Here is a 24,952-nt window from a genome sequence, read left to right as displayed (position 1 = left end):
TATGTTGGAATAATTTGAATTGTTCGAATTAGGTAAAGAGAGAAAAACCGACGAATATATGTGATATTAGCCAGTAATAAGTTTAAGATAGAGTTTTATGTTTAAATGTGATTTAAATATAAGAAATATGAATATGGATTCATATTCGGAAGCTCAAAAATTGATAGAAATGGCCAAAGTTGTTAAATGTCAAAATGTTGACTTTTGACTTTGAAAAATCAAATTTGACCAGTTATATATTTACATGTGATTTAAATTTCAGAAAAAGGAATGTGGATTCATGATCGGCAGGTCGAAATTAGTCAAGATAGATGAAATGGTAAAAAGTCAAAATGTTTACTTTTGATTTGAAAAAGTTAAAGGTTGACTTTGACTTGAATGGTCAAATGACCATATTGCCCTTAGCTAAGTTAGAACTTTGTGTTGGAGATTGGTTTGAGAAGTTTCACTTACTAGGCATTCAACTTGTTATCGCGTGGAGAGGTATGCATTGGATGTCTAGGTGGCACGCCTCCTTCTGGTCACAAGAAGTGGCTAGCGGGGCGGGACGTGATATTGGTAATTTGTTTACTAAACTAAAGGATACCTCTTTGTTCTCTAAGAATTATTTGACATCAAACTATCATTAATTAAGAATTAAGAAGTTACATGTACCAAAGACGATGTTCAAAATGAGTTTTGGACATTTTGAATTCTTGGGACATCATTTGGTTTGCTTAACACCCCACGCGCATTCGGCTTAGTGAATTGAATATTTCTCACCTAATAAATTTTGTAATTTTTTCTTTTAAATATTTGATTCAATTTCTAACTTTTACTTTTACTTAAATAATTAATAAACTCATTTTTTAAAAAAAAAGAAGTAGAAAAAAATAAAATAAAGAAACCGAAGGATATAATTTGTAGTTACAGAGTTCATTGTCCACCAAAAACTGGATTTCTTCTCATCTTTTATCTCTCTAATTTGTTTTATTAATTGTGTGGATGTAGATAACATGCACTCTAATTATAACATTAATTATGAAACAAATTATTCGATTATCACATATATTTTATATATTTCTTACTTTTGTTTTATTTTATTATTAATTGTGCGTGAATGTGAAATGCTAACTTGTAGTTACAAAGAATCTGTTATAGGTTTTAAAAAATTCTCATACTTCCTCCTTATAATTATTTATGGTAAATGGATGTTAAATCTAACTTACAATTAGAATTGACACTCTTTTTAGGGAAACTTTCTAGTACTGCAGTTACCTACAATACTTCAAACCTCCCTATATATATGAAGTTTTTGATTATATCCTCTTTGCAACCAAGGAACTTTAAAACCAAAACAAGTCATTGATATATTATTACATTATCATAGTTCTTTATCTTTTTCATTGGCAAAATGACTTCATCTTTAGCACTTGGATTCTCAATGTTCTTGTTGCTACCCATTAGCTTACATGCCACGGATGAATTGATCTCACTTTTACCAGAAACTACAGTCACTATTGTTAACGAAGTGGGTGGCCCTCTGTTGGGCATTCATTGTAGATCCAAGCAAGATGATCTAGGAGTTAATGTCGTATCGTCAGATAAAAGTTACTCATTTAACTTTAGACCAAATGTCTGGGGAACGACATTATTTTACTGCGTCTTCGAATGGGTTAAAGGTCAACCCCACTACTTCACAATTTATGACTTTAAAAGGGATGGAAAGACTTGTACTAATTGCAGATGGCTCGTTTATGCAAGTGGCCCATGTTTGCAACACTCTGAAACCTCTATTACTTGCTTTCCTTGGAACAAGAATGCTCCAGAGTTGAAATATTAGTATATTTATATAAAGCATGCAGATGTTTTCATATTGAATGTAAAATAAAGTAAACATAAACAGAGGGAAGCTTCTCTAAAAAATAAAAACAAAAATAAAAATAAAAACGAGTTGCATTATATCTCTTTCATGTCCCCGTTGAACCGATATCGATTATTACCATTAATGTACAAGTCAAACATGTAGTTTTATTTTATTCAGTCCGTATTTGAATCATATTCGCATATATATTCCTCTCTTAACCTATAGTTTTAATTCAAAGCTAATTTGTATTAAATTAATATTTTTTATCGATACGGTAGACATGCGTGGTGGAAATTGGATTAATTTTACCCTAATTGCATCTAATTCTATTATAAATTAACATATTTGAATCATATATTTGTATATATATTTCTCTCATAATTTATAGTTTTAATGTGTATCATATAGACATTAAATTAACCTATAGATTTAATATGAATCTAGTTCACATTAAATTAATCTTTTAACTTATTAAAATATTTTATTCTGTCATTGAATGAAATCCAAAACAAAATTTTTTAAAGGTTAATTAAAGTACAAGCTTTATATTATAATGCATCGTCATATATTATATTATTTCCCTAAGTGAACTTGAACCATTCAAATTTCATTGAAGATTTGATAACCCCATTACTATTTACAAGCTTGGAAGAAGACTTAATGGACCTATAGATCAATAATATATTCGTTAATCTCACAACTGAATTTTCCTCACCATAGATATATTTCTATGTCCATATGTATAGAACAATAACAACAAGTTAGTCCTTCACAAATGTCGTAACACTAGTTAGGTCTAATTACCGTTTTACCCCTATGTTACTTCTTAGCCCTTAAATACCAATGTTTCTTTAATGAACAACTTGTTTATGGTCCAACCAATAAACAAAATCTTCTCTCGTGCTATTGAGAGGGTAAGATCTTATGTTCAAGTTCCAAAGGCACCATTCAAAAGAGCACTAATCAACTTACCCTAAAATTGGGAAGGAGTGAATTCCATCTCATTTGATTATGTTTGTAGCTCCCACTCGATATTGTCCCCAAAATGGTAGGCTCATTGAGCTGGGAATCCAACCACTCTCACCAAAATAAATTAAAGGACAAGTTCTCGCGAACATGAGTTCATAATACATTTAGGATTAAAACTAACTTGTACTCTAGGTCATCATGTTGAAATAGAAACCTACTTAGACAACGGAGTTACATTTAGTGGTTACTTATCACACCCCACCCCAAGAACCTCCTTGCTTGACCCGGGACGTGGCGTAAAGTCAATCGAAAAACACCAGTTAAATTTGACTACTGATCCCTTTAACAATGCTAAATAACTCGATTAAATTAAAACTTAAGCAGTGGGATAAGACGATAAGCTTACATTAACAAATTTAATTACACAACTCAAAAGAAGTGAAGGTTAGATGCCATTGATTACAAACTTTTCTTTTAGACCAATTAGGAGCTTAAACAACTGGAAAAATAAACCTAATTATGTACAATACCAAGGCAAACCTAAGTACTAACCAATAGTAGCAAAACTATCTACAACTTTGCACAGCAGACTTGGAGACAACGGCCAGACTCTCAGATCACGATCTCTACTTGAAAAGTGAAATTATTTTTGGAAAGAGTGAGCTAAATAGCCCCGTGAGTGACGATATGTAAAACATATTTTGAAATAAATAAACTTTAAACTTTGTTTTTGCATAAATAAATTATGAAACATAACATAACATAAAACCTTTAAAACTTCCTTTCAATTGTTATACCACATGAATCACAAGGACTGAACACTCTAGTAGGCTCTCATCCTATGACATGATATTTACGAGACAGAATCTAGGCATCAGAAGTGCCCTTTTTCATTATAGCTAGAATGAGATAGAGACTAGATGTTCATACAAACCCTCATTTCTTAAGATGGAACTAAGCATCTATAGAACCCTCATCTCATTAATTTGTCACAATGATAGAGTACTAGATATTTACTAAATACCATTATCAAAGGAACCTCTGTACACAGGTAATAGCCTCCCGAAGGGTTGCTATATATATCGAACGGTATAGTCTAAAACATTCTAAAATCATTCTTTAACTTTATCATAAACATACTTGCTTTGTAAATGTCATGAGTAAATTCATCGAGAAATACATGCATATTAAATATTTCTAGATAGCTGCTTTGAAAACACTTTATAAATCAGTATACTTAAATATTCATACATCAAAGCATGCTTAAAACATTTGATAATAAATCGTAATTAGAAATCGACTTTAAACTTATTTTGTCTCGCTGCTAGTAGCTTAGACCCTCGGTCTGTAAATCTTTCTGATCTCCTCTTATTTTGAAATAATGGAAAATAATTCCATTTAATTCACTTAAGTCATAAAAGTATCAAAACTTTGCTTAACATTTCCCAAAATACCAAAAATAGCTCAAAAAGACCCATTTGGCATGGCTGGTGCATAGGAAGTGGGTGCCAGGGATGACACACGTGCACATGGCTTGGGTAAGCCAACTGCATGCTAACCTCATAAGAGGGTCATGCCACGTGTGCCACATGCTTCTCACATGACTCTTTTTCCCTAAAATACATGCTCACTTTACCCAGCAACCCATGACACTCTGCCAACCATCCTTACTACCCAGAACTCACTTTTTCAGCCAGAACCTTACCTTCACTTTAGAGCTTAATATCTTAAAATCCAAAACTCAAATGAAAATACTTCCTTCTACAATTTTTTTTAAAATGTCTCAACTTTTTTACCTCAAAGTTTCAGCCAAAACCTCCTCGTAATGAGTTCTATAGCCTCCTTGAAGTTAAGACTACTTAGATTTCTCTCGAGAACAACAATTCTCCCTTGTTTTGACTCCAACTCAATCTTCCTTTTGTAAAAATGAACCAACAACCCCAAATTAGAAAGTAAACTCAATTTATGAACTTTTGAGACCAATTTTAGCTAAAATGCATGAGTAGTTTGAGAGAAATGTCCATCTAAATTGACCTATTTATAATGAACCTTGCATGTAGAGTTCTTGACAACTCCTACTTGCCAAAATTTAACCTAAGCATGCACATGACACCTGTAAAGCACTTCATCAACTCCCTCTTCCTCATCTTGCCTAACTAAAATGCCAAAACACTAAACATCAAGCAAAACGCATTGCTAACCTCACTTGGCATGGTCGCAAGCTTTTAAACGCATGTCTAAGTCAAATTAACTCTAAGGAAGCCTTCTCGCCTAGCCAAAACATCCCAAATAACCTCTAAATGACCTCCTTCTTGCCTAGCATAGAACCAAAAGTCAAACACACTTTAGAGGTTATTGTAGCCTTCTCGGCCACACATCACAACACCAATTTATCGCCAAGCATATGTCCTAAATGCCAAGATAACCTCTTTAGAGGTTATTTTCTCTCTTTTTGGTAGCCCACCAAGCCAAAACGCCTAAGGTGTGGTCTTCATTAAATTTTTTCACTTTTTCAAACTAACCTCCTTAACTCTTAAACCATGATTACTTAGCTTTCTTTTTTACCACCTACCATGACACACTTACAATGTCACTTCTTAAGCCTACTTTCCCATCTTTACTTCATTTAAAATCATCATCTCAAACTCTTTGGAAAGTCCAAGTTTCTTAGGATTCGGGGTTTACATTACTATTTCGTGGTCCAGCATTTTGCAAACTTATTACATAGGATACCCCCACTCACATGTCACCTATGAGAATGCGTTAGGTCGTTATGTTTGTATCAAATATAAAGTGGCTCATATTCATAGTGTTACCAGCCTAAGTCTCCAACCTTAGCATTATATTATGGACTCTTTTAATTGTATCTTGGGTGTTGATAGGGTATGTCTTCACATACAATTTAAGACTCATAAGGTAGCTTAGGATGTTGGTTTATTGAATTTAGGTTATTAAGTAACACAAAACTAATAAAATAATCAATAATACTTATTAAAATTACAATAATAACACTTTATTAATTACAGTAAATGAATCATATTTACTATATACGAGTATTAGAACATAAAACCCAACAAACTGATCAACAACTTGGGCACCAAACATCTATAAAATCAACACAATCATATTAGGTAGCAGTACAGACATGAATTGATGAGAGAAAAATAGTATATTTCAAGCGTTATCACAATTCTTAACAACCCAAAAAAAATGTTGAGTTCTTATCCTCTATAGATAACCATTGAACACAAGAATTTTGGCGAAAAGATGCTTCCTCTCTACGAGTCTAGGCCCAAAATAATTGAGTAAACTCTCTCGTTGTTCATAAGAGTAAACTTGTTACTTTATAATGGAGAAGATGGAAAAGCATTTGATGAAGATATGGAAAAGAAAAATTAAGAAAAAAAGAAAAAGAAAATGGTGTTTGGTGCATCGTTGTTGTTTAAAAAGAATCCACTACCAACAACTCATTTCTTCACCATTCGAATTCATTTCTTCACCAAATTTCATAGAGTTTTTTAAGGGAAGAGGTGAGAGTGGAAGGAGGTGAAGATATGAAGATTTGGGGTTGGAGAAGACAAGATTTTTCAAGGTAAATCTTCATTCATATTAGATTTTTGGTTCATTCAACATATCTTTTGTTTTCTTTTGATTTCGAGCTATACAAAAATAGTTAGAAACCAGAATTTATGAGGTTATAAAGCTAATCCAATTTCTAACAAAGTTTATAAAAAACGTTTGAGCTGATGCTGAAGGGACATTGATGAAAATTTAAGGAGAAGCCAAGCTATAGTTTCTATCCGTGAATATGGAAGGACTTTGGTTTTATTAGTAGCCCAAAGTGTAGACATTAAATTAGCCAGGTTAGAGGCTTATTCAATTTTTGACACTTTCTATGAAGAACATTTGATCTAACATGTTGGAATTTATGTCATAGAACTCGTAGTTTGTATTTAAAATTATATTATATTCAATAAATTGGTTATTGAAAACTTATTAATGAAAATAGAATACTATAATCTTGAATCTAATAAACTAAGGTCCCAAGGCTATCTAGTGTAAACTTGAACTTTATGTAGGGACATAACGTGGATCGAGTTTGAGTATATAGCCCAAATGGTCTATAGTGTATGAATAAACTTGGGTGCCTTATTCTGGATACATTATGGATGCGGCCTGCTTTGTAGTTAGTACAAATGATGTGATTTTGAATCATTCATGTAGACACATGGAAGTGGAGGCATCCTATGTGGAACCATGAAATAGTCACTTTTAAATTATAAAACCGTTGACTATATAAAACTGACTATTTCGATTATTAAAGACCTAAGTAACTTAATCTTAATCATGAGTTAACTCTGAACTTCTATTCAAATGAAATTATCCTTAGATCTACATAGGTGAGGGCAGTTCATTAGTACTCGTCCAATAAGCCTCCCATTTTAGGGGTAAGATCAGATGGATAGCTAGAGACATAAGATGCAAGACGGAGTTCACTTCTACCTGCTTTAGGGTTAGTAGATAGATTTTTCCCTTAACGACTGAATAAAAGTCTTGAACAAGGGTCCCCACCCTCTCATTGGCCCAAGAGGGATTTGGTTTATAGGTTGGACTTTAAACCAATAGTTCAATAGTGGATAAGTGAGACTTAAGAAGCAAGATATAGTATCAAGGGTAAAACGGTATTTTGACCCAATCAAGGTTACGAACAATCTGTGAAGGATTAACTTACTAATCATGATTATATTAGATGGACAAAAATATATCTATAGTAAGGGGGAGTGCAACTATGAGGCTTTAGTGGAATGACCCATTAGTTAATAAATGTTGATTATCTCAATTTAAAATAATTTAGCTAGTTAATCTTGAATCGTTAGAGCCTATAATCTATAAGTCCATTAGGTTCCCCTGCTAGCTCATGTGAAATTAATTTCGAAAAATATGTTGGAATAATTTGAATTGTTCGAATTAGGTAAAGAGAGAAAAACCGACGAATATATGTGATATTAGCCAGTAATAAGTTTAAGATAGAGTTTTATGTTTAAATGTGATTTAAATATAAGAAATATGAATATGGATTCATATTCGGAAGCTCAAAAATTGATAGAAATGGCCAAAGTTGTTAAATGTCAAAATGTTGACTTTTGACTTTGAAAAATCAAATTTGACCAGTTATATATTTACATGTGATTTAAATTTCAGAAAAAGGAATGTGGATTCATGATCGGCAGGTCGAAATTAGTCAAGATAGATGAAATGGTAAAAAGTCAAAATGTTTACTTTTGATTTGAAAAAGTTAAAGGTTGACTTTGACTTGAATGGTCAAATGACCATATTGCCCTTAGCTAAGTTAGAACTTTGTGTTGGAGATTGGTTTGAGAAGTTTCACTTACTAGGCATTCAACTTGTTATCGCGTGGAGAGGTATGCATTGGATGTCTAGGTGGCACGCCTCCTTCTGGTCACAAGAAGTGGCTAGCGGGGCGGGACGTGATATTGGTAATTTGTTTACTAAACTAAAGGATACCTCTTTGTTCTCTAAGAATTATTTGACATCAAACTATCATTAATTAAGAATTAAGAAGTTACATGTACCAAAGACGATGTTCAAAATGAGTTTTGGACATTTTGAATTCTTGGGACATCATTTGGTTTGCTTAACACCCCACGCGCATTCGGCTTAGTGAATTGAATATTTCTCACCTAATAAATTTTGTAATTTTTTCTTTTAAATATTTGATTCAATTTCTAACTTTTACTTTTACTTAAATAATTAATAAACTCATTTTTTAAAAAAAAAGAAGTAGAAAAAAATAAAATAAAGAAACCGAAGGATATAATTTGTAGTTACAGAGTTCATTGTCCACCAAAAACTGGATTTCTTCTCATCTTTTATCTCTCTAATTTGTTTTATTAATTGTGTGGATGTAGATAACATGCACTCTAATTATAACATTAATTATGAAACAAATTATTCGATTATCACATATATTTTATATATTTCTTACTTTTGTTTTATTTTATTATTAATTGTGCGTGAATGTGAAATGCTAACTTGTAGTTACAAAGAATCTGTTATAGGTTTTAAAAAATTCTCATACTTCCTCCTTATAATTATTTATGGTAAATGGATGTTAAATCTAACTTACAATTAGAATTGACACTCTTTTTAGGGAAACTTTCTAGTACTGCAGTTACCTACAATACTTCAAACCTCCCTATATATATGAAGTTTTTGATTATATCCTCTTTGCAACCAATGAACTTTAAAACCAAAACAAGTCATTGATATATTATTACATTATCATAGTTCTTTATCTTTTTCATTGGCAAAATGACTTCATCTTTAGCACTTGGATTCTCAATGTTCTTGTTGCTACCCATTAGCTTACATGCCACGGATGAATTGATCTCACTTTTACCAGAAACTACAGTCACTATTGTTAACGAAGTGGGTGGCCCTCTGTTGGGCATTCATTGTAGATCCAAGCAAGATGATCTAGGAGTTAATGTCGTATCGTCAGATAAAAGTTACTCATTTAACTTTAGACCAAATGTCTGGGGAACGACATTATTTTACTGCGTCTTCGAATGGGTTAAAGGTCAACCCCACTACTTCACAATTTATGACTTTAAAAGGGATGGAAAGACTTGTACTAATTGCAGATGGCTCGTTTATGCAAGTGGCCCATGTTTGCAACACTCTGAAACCTCTATTACTTGCTTTCCTTGGAACAAGAATGCTCCAGAGTTGAAATATTAGTATATTTATATAAAGCATGCAGATGTTTTCATATTGAATGTAAAATAAAGTAAACATAAACAGAGGGAAGCTTCTCTAAAAAATAAAAACAAAAATAAAAATAAAAACGAGTTGCATTATATCTCTTTCATGTCCCCGTTGAACCGATATCGATTATTACCATTAATGTACAAGTCAAACATGTAGTTTTATTTTATTCAGTCCGTATTTGAATCATATTCGCATATATATTCCTCTCTTAACCTATAGTTTTAATTCAAAGCTAATTTGTATTAAATTAATATTTTTTATCGATACGGTAGACATGCGTGGTGGAAATTGGATTAATTTTACCCTAATTGCATCTAATTCTATTATAAATTAACATATTTGAATCATATATTTGTATATATATTTCTCTCATAATTTATAGTTTTAATGTGTATCATATAGACATTAAATTAACCTATAGATTTAATATGAATCTAGTTCACATTAAATTAATCTTTTAACTTATTAAAATATTTTATTCTGTCATTGAATGAAATCCAAAACAAAATTTTTTAAAGGTTAATTAAAGTACAAGCTTTATATTATAATGCATCGTCATATATTATATTATTTCCCTAAGTGAACTTGAACCATTCAAATTTCATTGAAGATTTGATAACCCCATTACTATTTACAAGCTTGGAAGAAGACTTAATGGACCTATAGATCAATAATATATTCGTTAATCTCACAACTGAATTTTCCTCACCATAGATATATTTCTATGTCCATATGTATAGAACAATAACAACAAGTTAGTCCTTCACAAATGTCGTAACACTAGTTAGGTCTAATTACCGTTTTACCCCTATGTTACTTCTTAGCCCTTAAATACCAATGTTTCTTTAATGAACAACTTGTTTATGGTCCAACCAATAAACAAAATCTTCTCTCGTGCTATTGAGAGGGTAAGATCTTATGTTCAAGTTCCAAAGGCACCATTCAAAAGAGCACTAATCAACTTACCCTAAAATTGGGAAGGAGTGAATTCCATCTCATTTGATTATGTTTGTAGCTCCCACTCGATATTGTCCCCAAAATGGTAGGCTCATTGAGCTGGGAATCCAACCACTCTCACCAAAATAAATTAAAGGACAAGTTCTCGCGAACATGAGTTCATAATACATTTAGGATTAAAACTAACTTGTACTCTAGGTCATCATGTTGAAATAGAAACCTACTTAGACAACGGAGTTACATTTAGTGGTTACTTATCACACCCCACCCCAAGAACCTCCTTGCTTGACCCGGGACGTGGCGTAAAGTCAATCGAAAAACACCAGTTAAATTTGACTACTGATCCCTTTAACAATGCTAAATAACTCGATTAAATTAAAACTTAAGCAGTGGGATAAGACGATAAGCTTACATTAACAAATTTAATTACACAACTCAAAAGAAGTGAAGGTTAGATGCCATTGATTACAAACTTTTCTTTTAGACCAATTAGGAGCTTAAACAACTGGAAAAATAAACCTAATTATGTACAATACCAAGGCAAACCTAAGTACTAACCAATAGTAGCAAAACTATCTACAACTTTGCACAGCAGACTTGGAGACAACGGCCAGACTCTCAGATCACGATCTCTACTTGAAAAGTGAAATTATTTTTGGAAAGAGTGAGCTAAATAGCCCCGTGAGTGACGATATGTAAAACATATTTTGAAATAAATAAACTTTAAACTTTGTTTTTGCATAAATAAATTATGAAACATAACATAACATAAAACCTTTAAAACTTCCTTTCAATTGTTATACCACATGAATCACAAGGACTGAACACTCTAGTAGGCTCTCATCCTATGACATGATATTTACGAGACAGAATCTAGGCATCAGAAGTGCCCTTTTTCATTATAGCTAGAATGAGATAGAGACTAGATGTTCATACAAACCCTCATTTCTTAAGATGGAACTAAGCATCTATAGAACCCTCATCTCATTAATTTGTCACAATGATAGAGTACTAGATATTTACTAAATACCATTATCAAAGGAACCTCTGTACACAGGTAATAGCCTCCCGAAGGGTTGCTATATATATCGAACGGTATAGTCTAAAACATTCTAAAATCATTCTTTAACTTTATCATAAACATACTTGCTTTGTAAATGTCATGAGTAAATTCATCGAGAAATACATGCATATTAAATATTTCTAGATAGCTGCTTTGAAAACACTTTATAAATCAGTATACTTAAATATTCATACATCAAAGCATGCTTAAAACATTTGATAATAAATCGTAATTAGAAATCGACTTTAAACTTATTTTGTCTCGCTGCTAGTAGCTTAGACCCTCGGTCTGTAAATCTTTCTGATCTCCTCTTATTTTGAAATAATGGAAAATAATTCCATTTAATTCACTTAAGTCATAAAAGTATCAAAACTTTGCTTAACATTTCCCAAAATACCAAAAATAGCTCAAAAAGACCCATTTGGCATGGCTGGTGCATAGGAAGTGGGTGGCAGGAATGACACACGTGCACATGGCTTGGGTAAGCCAACTGCATGCTAACCTCATAAGAGGGTCATGCCACGTGTGCCACATGCTTCTCACATGACTCTTTTTCCCTAAAATACATGCTCACTTTACCCAGCAACCCATGACACTCTGCCAACCATCCTTACTACCCAGAACTCACTTTTTCAGCCAGAACCTTACCTTCACTTTAGAGCTTAATATCTTAAAATCCAAAACTCAAATGAAAATACTTCCTTCTACAATTTTTTTTAAAATGTCTCAACTTTTTTACCTCAAAGTTTCAGCCAAAACCTCCTCGTAATGAGTTCTATAGCCTCCTTGAAGTTAAGACTACTTAGATTTCTCTCGAGAACAACAATTCTCCCTTGTTTTGACTCCAACTCAATCTTCCTTTTGTAAAAATGAACCAACAACCCCAAATTAGAAAGTAAACTCAATTTATGAACTTTTGAGACCAATTTTAGCTAAAATGCATGAGTAGTTTGAGAGAAATGTCCATCTAAATTGACCTATTTATAATGAACCTTGCATGTAGAGTTCTTGACAACTCCTACTTGCCAAAATTTAACCTAAGCATGCACATGACACCTGTAAAGCACTTCATCAACTCCCTCTTCCTCATCTTGCCTAACTAAAATGCCAAAACACTAAACATCAAGCAAAACGCATTGCTAACCTCACTTGGCATGGTCGCAAGCTTTTAAACGCATGTCTAAGTCAAATTAACTCTAAGGAAGCCTTCTCGCCTAGCCAAAACATCCCAAATAACCTCTAAATGACCTCCTTCTTGCCTAGCATAGAACCAAAAGTCAAACACACTTTAGAGGTTATTGTAGCCTTCTCGGCCACACATCACAACACCAACTTATCGCCAAGCATATGTCCTAAATGCCAAGATAACCTCTTTAGAGGTTATTTTCTCTCTTTTTGGTAGCCCACCAAGCCAAAACGCCTAAGGTGTGGTCTTCATTAAATTTTTTCACTTTTTCAAACTAACCTCCTTAACTCTTAAACCATGATTACTTAGCTTTCTTTTTTACCACCTACCATGACACACTTACAATGTCACTTCTTAAGCCTACTTTCCCATCTTTACTTCATTTAAAATCATCATCTCAAACTCTTTGGAAAGTCCAAGTTTCTTAGGATTCGGGGTTTACATTACTATTTCGTGGTCCAGCATTTTGCAAACTTATTACATAGGATACCCCCACTCACATGTCACCTATGAGAATGCGTTAGGTCGTTATGTTTGTATCAAATATAAAGTGGCTCATATCCATAGTGTTACCAGCCTAAGTCTCCAACCTTAGCATTATATTATGGACTCTTTTAATTGTATCTTGGGTGTTGATAGGGTATGTCTTCACATACAATTTAAGACTCATAAGGTAGCTTAGGATGTTGGTTTATTGAATTTAGGTTATTAAGACAAAACTAATAAAATAATCAATAATACTTATTAAAATTACAATAATAACACTTTATTAATTACAGTAAATGAATCATATTTACTATATACGAGTATTAGAACATAAAACCCAACAAGCTGATCAACAACTTGGGCACCAAACATCTATAAAATCAACACAATCATATTAGGTAGCAGTACAGACATGAATTGATGAGAGAAAAATAGTATATTTCAAGCGTTATCACAATTCTTAACAACCTAAAAAAAATGTTGAGTTCTTATCCTCTATAGATAACCATTGAACACAAGAATTTTGGCGAAAAGATGCTTCCTCTCTACGAGTCTAGGCCCAAAATAATTGAGTAAACTCTCTCGTTGTTCATAAGAGTAAACTTGTTACTTTATAATGGAGAAGATGGAAAAGCATTTGATGAAGATATGGAAAAGAAAAATTAAGAAAAAAAGAAAAAGAAAATGGTGTTTGGTGCATCGTTGTTGTTTAAAAAGAATCCACTACCAACAACTCATTTCTTCACCATTCGAATTCATTTCTTCACCAAATTTCATAGAGTTTTTTAAGGGAAGAGGTGAGAGTGGAAGGAGGTGAAGATATGAAGATTTGGGGTTGGAGAAGACAAGATTTTTAAAGGTAAATCTTCATTCATATTAGATTTTTGGTTCATTCAACATATCTTTTGTTTTCTTTTGATTTCGAGCTATACAAAAATAGTTAGAAACCAGAATTTATGAGGTTATAAAGCTAATCCAATTTCTAACAAAGTTTATAAAAAACGTTTGAGCTGATGCTGAAGGGACATTGATGAAAATTTAAGGAGAAGCCAAGCTATAGTTTCTATCCGTGAATATGGAAGGACTTTGGTTTTATTAGTAGCCAAAAGTGTAGACATTAAATTAGCCAGGTTAGAGGCTTATTCAATTTTTGACACTTTCTATGAAGAACATTTGATCTAACATGTTGGAATTTATGTCATAGAACTCGTAGTTTGTATTTAAAATTATATTATATTCAATAAATTGGTTATTGAAAACTTATTAATGAAAATAGAATACTATAATCTTGAATCTAATAAACTAAGGTCCCAAGGCTATCTAGTGTAAACTTGAACTTTATGTAGGGACATAACGTGGATCGAGTTTGAGTATATAGCCCAAATGGTCTATAGTGTATGAATAAACTTGGGTGCCTTATTCTGGATACATTATGGATGCGGCCTGCTTTGTAGTTAGTACAAATGATGTGATTTTGAATCATTCATGTAGACACATGGAAGTGGAGGCACCCTATGTGGAACCATGAAATAGTCACTTTTAAATTATAAAACCGTTGACTATATAAAACTGACTATTTCGATTATTAAAGACCTAAGTAACTTAATCTTAATCATGAGTTAACTCTGAACTTCTATTCAAATGAAATTATCCTTAGATCTACATAGGTGAGGGCAGTTCATTAGTACTCGTCCAATAAGCCTCCCATTTTAGGGGTAAGATCAGATGGATAGCTAGAGACATAAGATGCAAGACGGAGTTCACTTCTACCTGCTTTAGAGTTAGTAGATAGATTTTTCCCTTAACGACTGAATAAAAGTCTTGAACAAGGGTCCCCACCCTCTCATTGGCCCAAGAGGGATTTGGTTTATAGGTTGGACTTTAAACCAATAGTTCAATAGTGGATCAGTGAGACTTAAGAAGCAAGATATAGTATCAAGGGTAAAACGGTATTTTGACCCAATCAAGGTTACGAACAATCTGTGAAGGATTAACTTACTAATCATGATTATATTAGATGGACAAAAATATATCTATAGTAAGGGGGAGTGCAACTATGAGGCTTTAGTGGAATGACCCATTAGTTAATAAATGTTGATTATCTCAATTTAAAATAATTTAGCTAGTTAATCTTGAATCGTTAGAGCCTATAATCTATAAGTCCATTAGGTTCCCCTGCTAGCTCATGTGAAATTAATTTCGAAAAATATGTTGGAATAATTTGAATTGTTCGAATTAGGTAAAGAGAGAAAAACCGACGAATATATGTGATATTAGCCAGTAATAAGTTTAAGATAGAGTTTTATGTTTAAATGTGATTTAAATATAAGAAATATGAATATGGATTCATATTCGGAAGCTCAAAAATTGATAGAAATGGCCAAAGTTGTTAAATGTCAAAATGTTGACTTTTGACTTTGAAAAATCAAATTTGACCAGTTATATATTTACATGTGATTTAAATTTCAGAAAAAGGAATGTGGATTCATGATCGGCAGGTCGAAATTAGTCAAGATAGATGAAATGGTAAAAAGTCAAAATGTTTACTTTTGATTTGAAAAAGTTAAAGGTTGACTTTGACTTGAATGGTCAAATGACCATATTGCCCTTAGCTAAGTTAGAACTTTGTGTTGGAGATTGGTTTGAGAAGTTTCACTTACTAGGCATTCAACTTGTTATCGCGTGGAGAGGTATGCATTGGATGTCTAGGTGGCACGCCTCCTTCTGGTCACAAGAAGTGGCTAGCGGGGCGGGACGTGATATTGGTAATTTGTTTACTAAACTAAAGGATACCTCTTTGTTCTCTAAGAATTATTTGACATCAAACTATCATTAATTAAGAATTAAGAAGTTACATGTACCAAAGACGATGTTCAAAATGAGTTTTGGACATTTTGAATTCTTGGGACATCATTTGGTTTGCTTAACACCCCACGCGCATTCGGCTTAGTGAATTGAATATTTCTCACCTAATAAATTTTGTAATTTTTTCTTTTAAATATTTGATTCAATTTCTAACTTTTACTTTTACTTAAATAATTAATAAACTCATTTTTTAAAAAAAAAGAAGTAGAAAAAAATAAAATAAAGAAACCGAAGGATATAATTTGTAGTTACAGAGTTCATTGTCCACCAAAAACTGGATTTCTTCTCATCTTTTATCTCTCTAATTTGTTTTATTAATTGTGTGGATGTAGATAACATGCACTCTAATTATAACATTAATTATGAAACAAATTATTCGATTATCACATATATTTTATATATTTCTTACTTTTGTTTTATTTTATTATTAATTGTGCGTGAATGTGAAATGCTAACTTGTAGTTACAAAGAATCTGTTATAGGTTTTAAAAAATTCTCATACTTCCTCCTTATAATTATTTATGGTAAATGGATGTTAAATCTAACTTACAATTAGAATTGACACTCTTTTTAGGGAAACTTTCTAGTACTGCAGTTACCTACAATACTTCAAACCTCCCTATATATATGAAGTTTTTGATTATATCCTCTTTGCAACCAATGAACTTTAAAACCAAAACAAGTCATTGATATATTATTACATTATCATAGTTCTTTATCTTTTTCATTGGCAAAATGACTTCATCTTTAGCACTTGGATTCTCAATGTTCTTGTTGCTACCCATTAGCTTACATGCCACGGATGAATTGATCTCACTTTTACCAGAAACTACAGTCACTATTGTTAACGAAGTGGGTGGCCCTCTGTTGGGCATTCATTGTAGATCCAAGCAAGATGATCTAGGAGTTAATGTCGTATCGTCAGATAAAAGTTACTCATTTAACTTTAGACCAAATGTCTGGGGAACGACATTATTTTACTGCGTCTTCGAATGGGTTAAAGGTCAACCCCACTACTTCACAATTTATGACTTTAAAAGGGATGGAAAGACTTGTACTAATTGCAGATGGCTCGTTTATGCAAGTGGCCCATGTTTGCAACACTCTGAAACCTCTATTACTTGCTTTCCTTGGAACAAGAATGCTCCAGAGTTGAAATATTAGTATATTTATATAAAGCATGCAGATGTTTTCATATTGAATGTAAAATAAAGTAAACATAAACAGAGGGAAGCTTCTCTAAAAAATAAAAACAAAAATAAAAATAAAAACGAGTTGCATTATATCTCTTTCATGTCCCCGTTGAACCGATATCGATTATTACCATTAATGTACAAGTCAAACATGTAGTTTTATTTTATTCAGTCCGTATTTGAATCATATTCGCATATATATTCCTCTCTTAACCTATAGTTTTAATTCAAAGCTAATTTGTATTAAATTAATATTTTTTATCGATACGGTAGACATGCGTGGTGGAAATTGGATTAATTTTACCCTAATTGCATCTAATTCTATTATAAATTAACATATTTGAATCATATATTTGTATATATATTTCTCTCATAATTTATAGTTTTAATGTGTATCATATAGACATTAAATTAACCTATAGATTTAATATGAATCTAGTTCACATTAAATTAATCTTTTAACTTATTAAAATATTTTATTCTGTCATTGAATGAAATCCAAAACAAAATTTTTTAAAGGTTAATTAAAGTACAAGCTTTATATTATAATGCATCGTCATATATTATATTATTTCCCTAAGTGAACTTGAACCATTCAAATTTCATTGAAGATTTGATAACCCCATTACTATTTACAAGCTTGGAAGAAGACTTAATGGACCTATAGATCAATAATATATTCGTTAATCTCACAACTGAATTTTCCTCACCATAGATATATTTCTATGTCCATATGTATAGAACAATAACAACAAGTTAGTCCTTCACAAATGTCGTAACACTAGTTAGGTCTAATTACCGTTTTACCCCTATGTTACTTCTTAGCCCTTAAATACCAATGTTTCTTTAATGAACAACTTGTTTATGGTCCAACCAATAAACAAAATCTTCTCTCGTGCTATTGAGAGGGTAAGATCTTATGTTCAAGTTCCAAAGGCACCATTCAAAAGAGCACTAATCAACTTACCCTAAAATTGGGAAGGAGTGAATTCCATCTCATTTGATTATGTTTGTAGCTCCCACTCGATATTGTCCCCAAAATGGTAGGCTCATTGAGCTGGGAATCCAACCACTCTCACCAAAATAAATTAAAGGACAAGTTCTCGCGAACATGAGTTCATAATACATTTAGGATTAAAACTAACTTGTACTCTAGGTCATCATGTTGAAATAGAAACCTACTTAGACAACGGAGTTACATTTAGTGATTACTTATCACACCCCACCCCAAGAACCTCCTTGCTTGACCCGGGACGTGGCGTAAAGTCAATCGAAAAACACCAGTTAAATTTGACTACTGATCCCTTTAACAATGCTAAATAACTCGATTAAATTAAAACTTAAGCAGTGGGATAAGACGATAAGCTTACATTAACAAATTTAATTACACAACTCAAAAGAAGTGAAGGTTAGATGCCATTGATTACAAACTTTTCTTTTAGACCAATTAGGAGCTTAAACAACTGGAAAAATAAACCTAATTATGTACAATACCAAGGCAAACCTAAGTACTAACCAATAGTAGCAAAACTATCTACAACTTTGCACAGCAGACTTGGAGACAACGGCCAGACTCTCAGATCACGATCTCTACTTGAAAAGTGAAATTATTTTTGGAAAGAGTGAGCTAAATAGCCCCGTGAGTGACGATATGTAAAACATATTTTGAAATAAATAAACTTTAAACTTTGTTTTTGCATAAATAAATTATGAAACATAACATAACATAAAACCTTTAAAACTTCCTTTCAATTGTTATACCACATGAATCACAAGGACTGAACACTCTAGTAGGCTCTCATCCTATGACATGATATTTACGAGACAGAATCTAGGCATCAGAAGTGCCCTTTTTCATTATAGCTAGAATGAGATAGAGACTAGATGTTCATACAAACCCTCATTTCTTAAGATGGAACTAAGCATCTATAGAACCCTCATCTCATTAATTTGTCACAATGATAGAGTACTAGATATTTACTAAATACCATTATCAAAGGAACCTCTGTACACAGGTAATAGCCTCCCGAAGGGTTGCTATATATATCGAACGGTATAGTCTAAAACATTCTAAAATCATTCTTTAACTTTATCATAAACATACTTGCTTTGTAAATGTCATGAGTAAATTCATCGAGAAATACATGCATATTAAATATTTCTAGATAGCTGCTTTGAAAACACTTTATAAATCAGTATACTTAAATATTCATACATCAAAGCATGCTTAAAACATTTGATAATAAATCGTAATTAGAAATCGACTTTAAACTTATTTTGTCTCGCTGCTAGTAGCTTAGACCCTCGGTCTGTAAATCTTTCTGATCTCCTCTTATTTTGAAATAATGGAAAATAATTCCATTTAATTCACTTAAGTCATAAAAGTATCAAAACTTTGCTTAACATTTCCCAAAATACCAAAAATAGCTCAAAAAGACCCATTTGGCATGGCTGGTGCATAGGAAGTGGGTGGCAGGAATGACACACGTGCACATGGCTTGGGTAAGCCAACTGCATGCTAACCTCATAAGAGGGTCATGCCACGTGTGCCACATGCTTCTCACATGACTCTTTTTCCCTAAAATACATGCTCACTTTACCCAGCAACCCATGACACTCTGCCAACCATCCTTACTACCCAGAACTCACTTTTTCAGCCAGAACCTTACCTTCACTTTAGAGCTTAATATCTTAAAATCCAAAACTCAAATGAAAATACTTCCTTCTACAATTTTTTTTAAAATGTCTCAACTTTTTTACCTCAAAGTTTCAGCCAAAACCTCCTCGTAATGAGTTCTATAGCCTCCTTGAAGTTAAGACTACTTAGATTTCTCTCGAGAACAACAATTCTCCCTTGTTTTGACTCCAACTCAATCTTCCTTTTGTAAAAATGAACCAACAACCCCAAATTAGAAAGTAAACTCAATTTATGAACTTTTGAGACCAATTTTAGCTAAAATGCATGAGTAGTTTGAGAGAAATGTCCATCTAAATTGACCTATTTATAATGAACCTTGCATGTAGAGTTCTTGACAACTCCTACTTGCCAAAATTTAACCTAAGCATGCACATGACACCTGTAAAGCACTTCATCAACTCCCTCTTCCTCATCTTGCCTAACTAAAATGCCAAAACACTAAACATCAAGCAAAACGCATTGCTAACCTCACTTGGCATGGTCGCAAGCTTTTAAACGCATGTCTAAGTCAAATTAACTCTAAGGAAGCCTTCTCGCCTAGCCAAAACATCCCAAATAACCTCTAAATGACCTCCTTCTTGCCTAGCATAGAACCAAAAGTCAAACACACTTTAGAGGTTATTGTAGCCTTCTCGGCCACACATCACAACACCAACTTATCGCCAAGCATATGTCCTAAATGCCAAGATAACCTCTTTAGAGGTTATTTTCTCTCTTTTTGGTAGCCCACCAAGCCAAAACGCCTAAGGTGTGGTCTTCATTAAATTTTTTCACTTTTTCAAACTAACCTCCTTAACTCTTAAACCATGATTACTTAGCTTTCTTTTTTACCACCTACCATGACACACTTACAATGTCACTTCTTAAGCCTACTTTCCCATCTTTACTTCATTTAAAATCATCATCTCAAACTCTTTGGAAAGTCCAAGTTTCTTAGGATTCGGGGTTTACATTACTATTTCGTGGTCCAGCATTTTGCAAACTTATTACATAGGATACCCCCACTCACATGTCACCTATGAGAATGCGTTAGGTCGTTATGTTTGTATCAAATATAAAGTGGCTCATATCCATAGTGTTACCAGCCTAAGTCTCCAACCTTAGCATTATATTATGGACTCTTTTAATTGTATCTTGGGTGTTGATAGGGTATGTCTTCACATACAATTTAAGACTCATAAGGTAGCTTAGGATGTTGGTTTATTGAATTTAGGTTATTAAGTAAGACAAAACTAATAAAATAATCAATAATACTTATTAAAATTACAATAATAACACTTTATTAATTACAGTAAATGAATCATATTTACTATATACGAGTATTAGAACATAAAACCCAACAAACTGATCAACAACTTGGGCACCAAACATCTATAAAATCAACACAATCATATTAGGTAGCAGTACAGACATGAATTGATGAGAGAAAAATAGTATATTTCAAGCGTTATCACAATTCTTAACAACCCAAAAAAAATGTTGAGTTCTTATCCTCTATAGATAACCATTGAACACAAGAATTTTGGCGAAAAGATGCTTCCTCTCTACGAGTCTAGGCCCAAAATAATTGAGTAAACTCTCTCGTTGTTCATAAGAGTAAACTTGTTACTTTATAATGGAGAAGATGGAAAAGCATTTGATGAAGATATGGAAAAGAAAAATTAAGAAAAAAAGAAAAAGAAAATGGTGTTTGGTGCATCGTTGTTGTTTAAAAAGAATCCACTACCAACAACTCATTTCTTCACCATTCGAATTCATTTCTTCACCAAATTTCATAGAGTTTTTTAAGGGAAGAGGTGAGAGTGGAAGGAGGTGAAGATATGAAGATTTGGGGTTGGAGAAGACAAGATTTTTCAAGGTAAATCTTCATTCATATTAGATTTTTGGTTCATTCAACATATCTTTTGTTTTCTTTTGATTTCGAGCTATACAAAAATAGTTAGAAACCAGAATTTATGAGGTTATAAAGCTAATCCAATTTCTAACAAAGTTTATAAAAAACGTTTGAGCTGATGCTGAAGGGACATTGATGAAAATTTAAGGAGAAGCCAAGCTATAGTTTCTATCCGTGAATATGGAAGGACTTTGGTTTTATTAGTAGCCCAAAGTGTAGACATTAAATTAGCCAGGTTAGAGGCTTATTCAATTTTTGACACTTTCTATGAAGAACATTTGATCTAACATGTTGGAATTTATGTCATAGAACTCGTAGTTTGTATTTAAAATTATATTATATTCAATAAATTGGTTATTGAAAACTTATTAATGAAAATAGAATACTATAATCTTGAATCTAATAAACTAAGGTCCCAAGGCTATCTAGTGTAAACTTGAACTTTATGTAGGGACATAACGTGGATCGAGTTTGAGTATATAGCCCAAATGGTCTATAGTGTATGAATAAACTTGGGTGCCTTATTCTGGATACATTATGGATGCAGCCTGCTTTGTAGTTAGTACAAATGATGTGATTTTGAATCATTCATGTAGACACATGGAAGTGGAGGCATCCTATGTGGAACCATGAAATAGTCACTTTTAAATTATAAAACCGTTGACTATATAAAACTGACTATTTCGATTATTAAAGACCTAAGTAACTTAATCTTAATCATGAGTTAACTCTGAACTTCTATTCAAATGAAATTATCCTTAGATCTACATAGGTGAGGGCAGTTCATTAGTACTCGTCCAATAAGCCTCCCATTTTAGGGGTAAGATCAGATGGATAGCTAGAGACATAAGATGCAAGACGGAGTTCACTTCTACCTGCTTTAGGGTTAGTAGATAGATTTTTCCCTTAACGACTGAATAAAAGTCTTGAACAAGGGTCCCCACCCTCTCATTGGCCCAAGAGGGATTTGGTTTATAGGTTGGACTTTAAACCAATAGTTCAATAGTGGATAAGTGAGACTTAAGAAGCAAGATATAGTATCAAGGGTAAAACGGTATTTTGACCCAATCAAGGTTACGAACAATCTGTGAAGGATTAACTTACTAATCATGATTATATTAGATGGACAAAAATATATCTATAGTAAGGGGGAGTGCAACTATGAGGCTTTAGTGGAATGACCCATTAGTTAATAAATGTTGATTATCTCAATTTAAAATAATTTAGCTAGTTAATCTTGAATCGTTAGAGCCTATAATCTATAAGTCCATTAGGTTCCCCTGCTAGCTCATGTGAAATTAATTTCGAAAAATATGTTGGAATAATTTGAATTGTTCGAATTAGGTAAAGAGAGAAAAACCGACGAATATATGTGATATTAGCCAGTAATAAGTTTAAGATAGAGTTTTATGTTTAAATGTGATTTAAATATAAGAAATATGAATATGGATTCATATTCGGAAGCTCAAAAATTGATAGAAATGGCCAAAGTTGTTAAATGTCAAAATGTTGACTTTTGACTTTGAAAAATCAAATTTGACCAGTTATATATTTACATGTGATTTAAATTTCAGAAAAAGGAATGTGGATTCATGATCGGCAGGTCGAAATTAGTCAAGATAGATGAAATGGTAAAAAGTCAAAATGTTTACTTTTGATTTGAAAAAGTTAAAGGTTGACTTTGACTTGAATGGTCAAATGACCATATTGCCCTTAGCTAAGTTAGAACTTTGTGTTGGAGATTGGTTTGAGAAGTTTCACTTACTAGGCATTCAACTTGTTATCGCGTGGAGAGGTATGCATTGGATGTCTAGGTGGCACGCCTCCTTCTGGTCACAAGAAGTGGCTAGCGGGGCGGGACGTGATATTGGTAATTTGTTTACTAAACTAAAGGATACCTCTTTGTTCTCTAAGAATTATTTGACATCAAACTATCATTAATTAAGAATTAAGAAGTTACATGTACCAAAGACGATGTTCAAAATGAGTTTTGGACATTTTGAATTCTTGGGACATCATTTGGTTTGCTTAACACCCCACGCGCATTCGGCTTAGTGAATTGAATATTTCTCACCTAATAAATTTTGTAATTTTTTCTTTTAAATATTTGATTCAATTTCTAACTTTTACTTTTACTTAAATAATTAATAAACTCATTTTTTAAAAAAAAAGAAGTAGAAAAAAATAAAATAAAGAAACCGAAGGATATAATTTGTAGTTACAGAGTTCATTGTCCACCAAAAACTGGATTTCTTCTCATCTTTTATCTCTCTAATTTGTTTTATTAATTGTGTGGATGTAGATAACATGCACTCTAATTATAACATTAATTATGAAACAAATTATTCGATTATCACATATATTTTATATATTTCTTACTTTTGTTTTATTTTATTATTAATTGTGCGTGAATGTGAAATGCTAACTTGTAGTTACAAAGAATCTGTTATAGGTTTTAAAAAATTCTCATACTTCCTCCTTATAATTATTTATGGTAAATGGATGTTAAATCTAACTTACAATTAGAATTGACACTCTTTTTAGGGAAACTTTCTAGTACTGCAGTTACCTACAATACTTCAAACCTCCCTATATATATGAAGTTTTTGATTATATCCTCTTTGCAACCAATGAACTTTAAAACCAAAACAAGTCATTGATATATTATTACATTATCATAGTTCTTTATCTTTTTCATTGGCAAAATGACTTCATCTTTAGCACTTGGATTCTCAATGTTCTTGTTGCTACCCATTAGCTTACATGCCACGGATGAATTGATCTCACTTTTACCAGAAACTACAGTCACTATTGTTAACGAAGTGGGTGGCCCTCTGTTGGGCATTCATTGTAGATCCAAGCAAGATGATCTAGGAGTTAATGTCGTATCGTCAGATAAAAGTTACTCATTTAACTTTAGACCAAATGTCTGGGGAACGACATTATTTTACTGCGTCTTCGAATGGGTTAAAGGTCAACCCCACTACTTCACAATTTATGACT

This window comes from Cucumis melo, chromosome 5, assembly GCF_025177605.1.
Source record: "Cucumis melo cultivar AY chromosome 5, USDA_Cmelo_AY_1.0, whole genome shotgun sequence".
NCBI lineage: Eukaryota > Viridiplantae > Streptophyta > Magnoliopsida > Cucurbitales > Cucurbitaceae > Cucumis > Cucumis melo.
Note: the sequence above shows the minus strand (reverse complement) of the source record.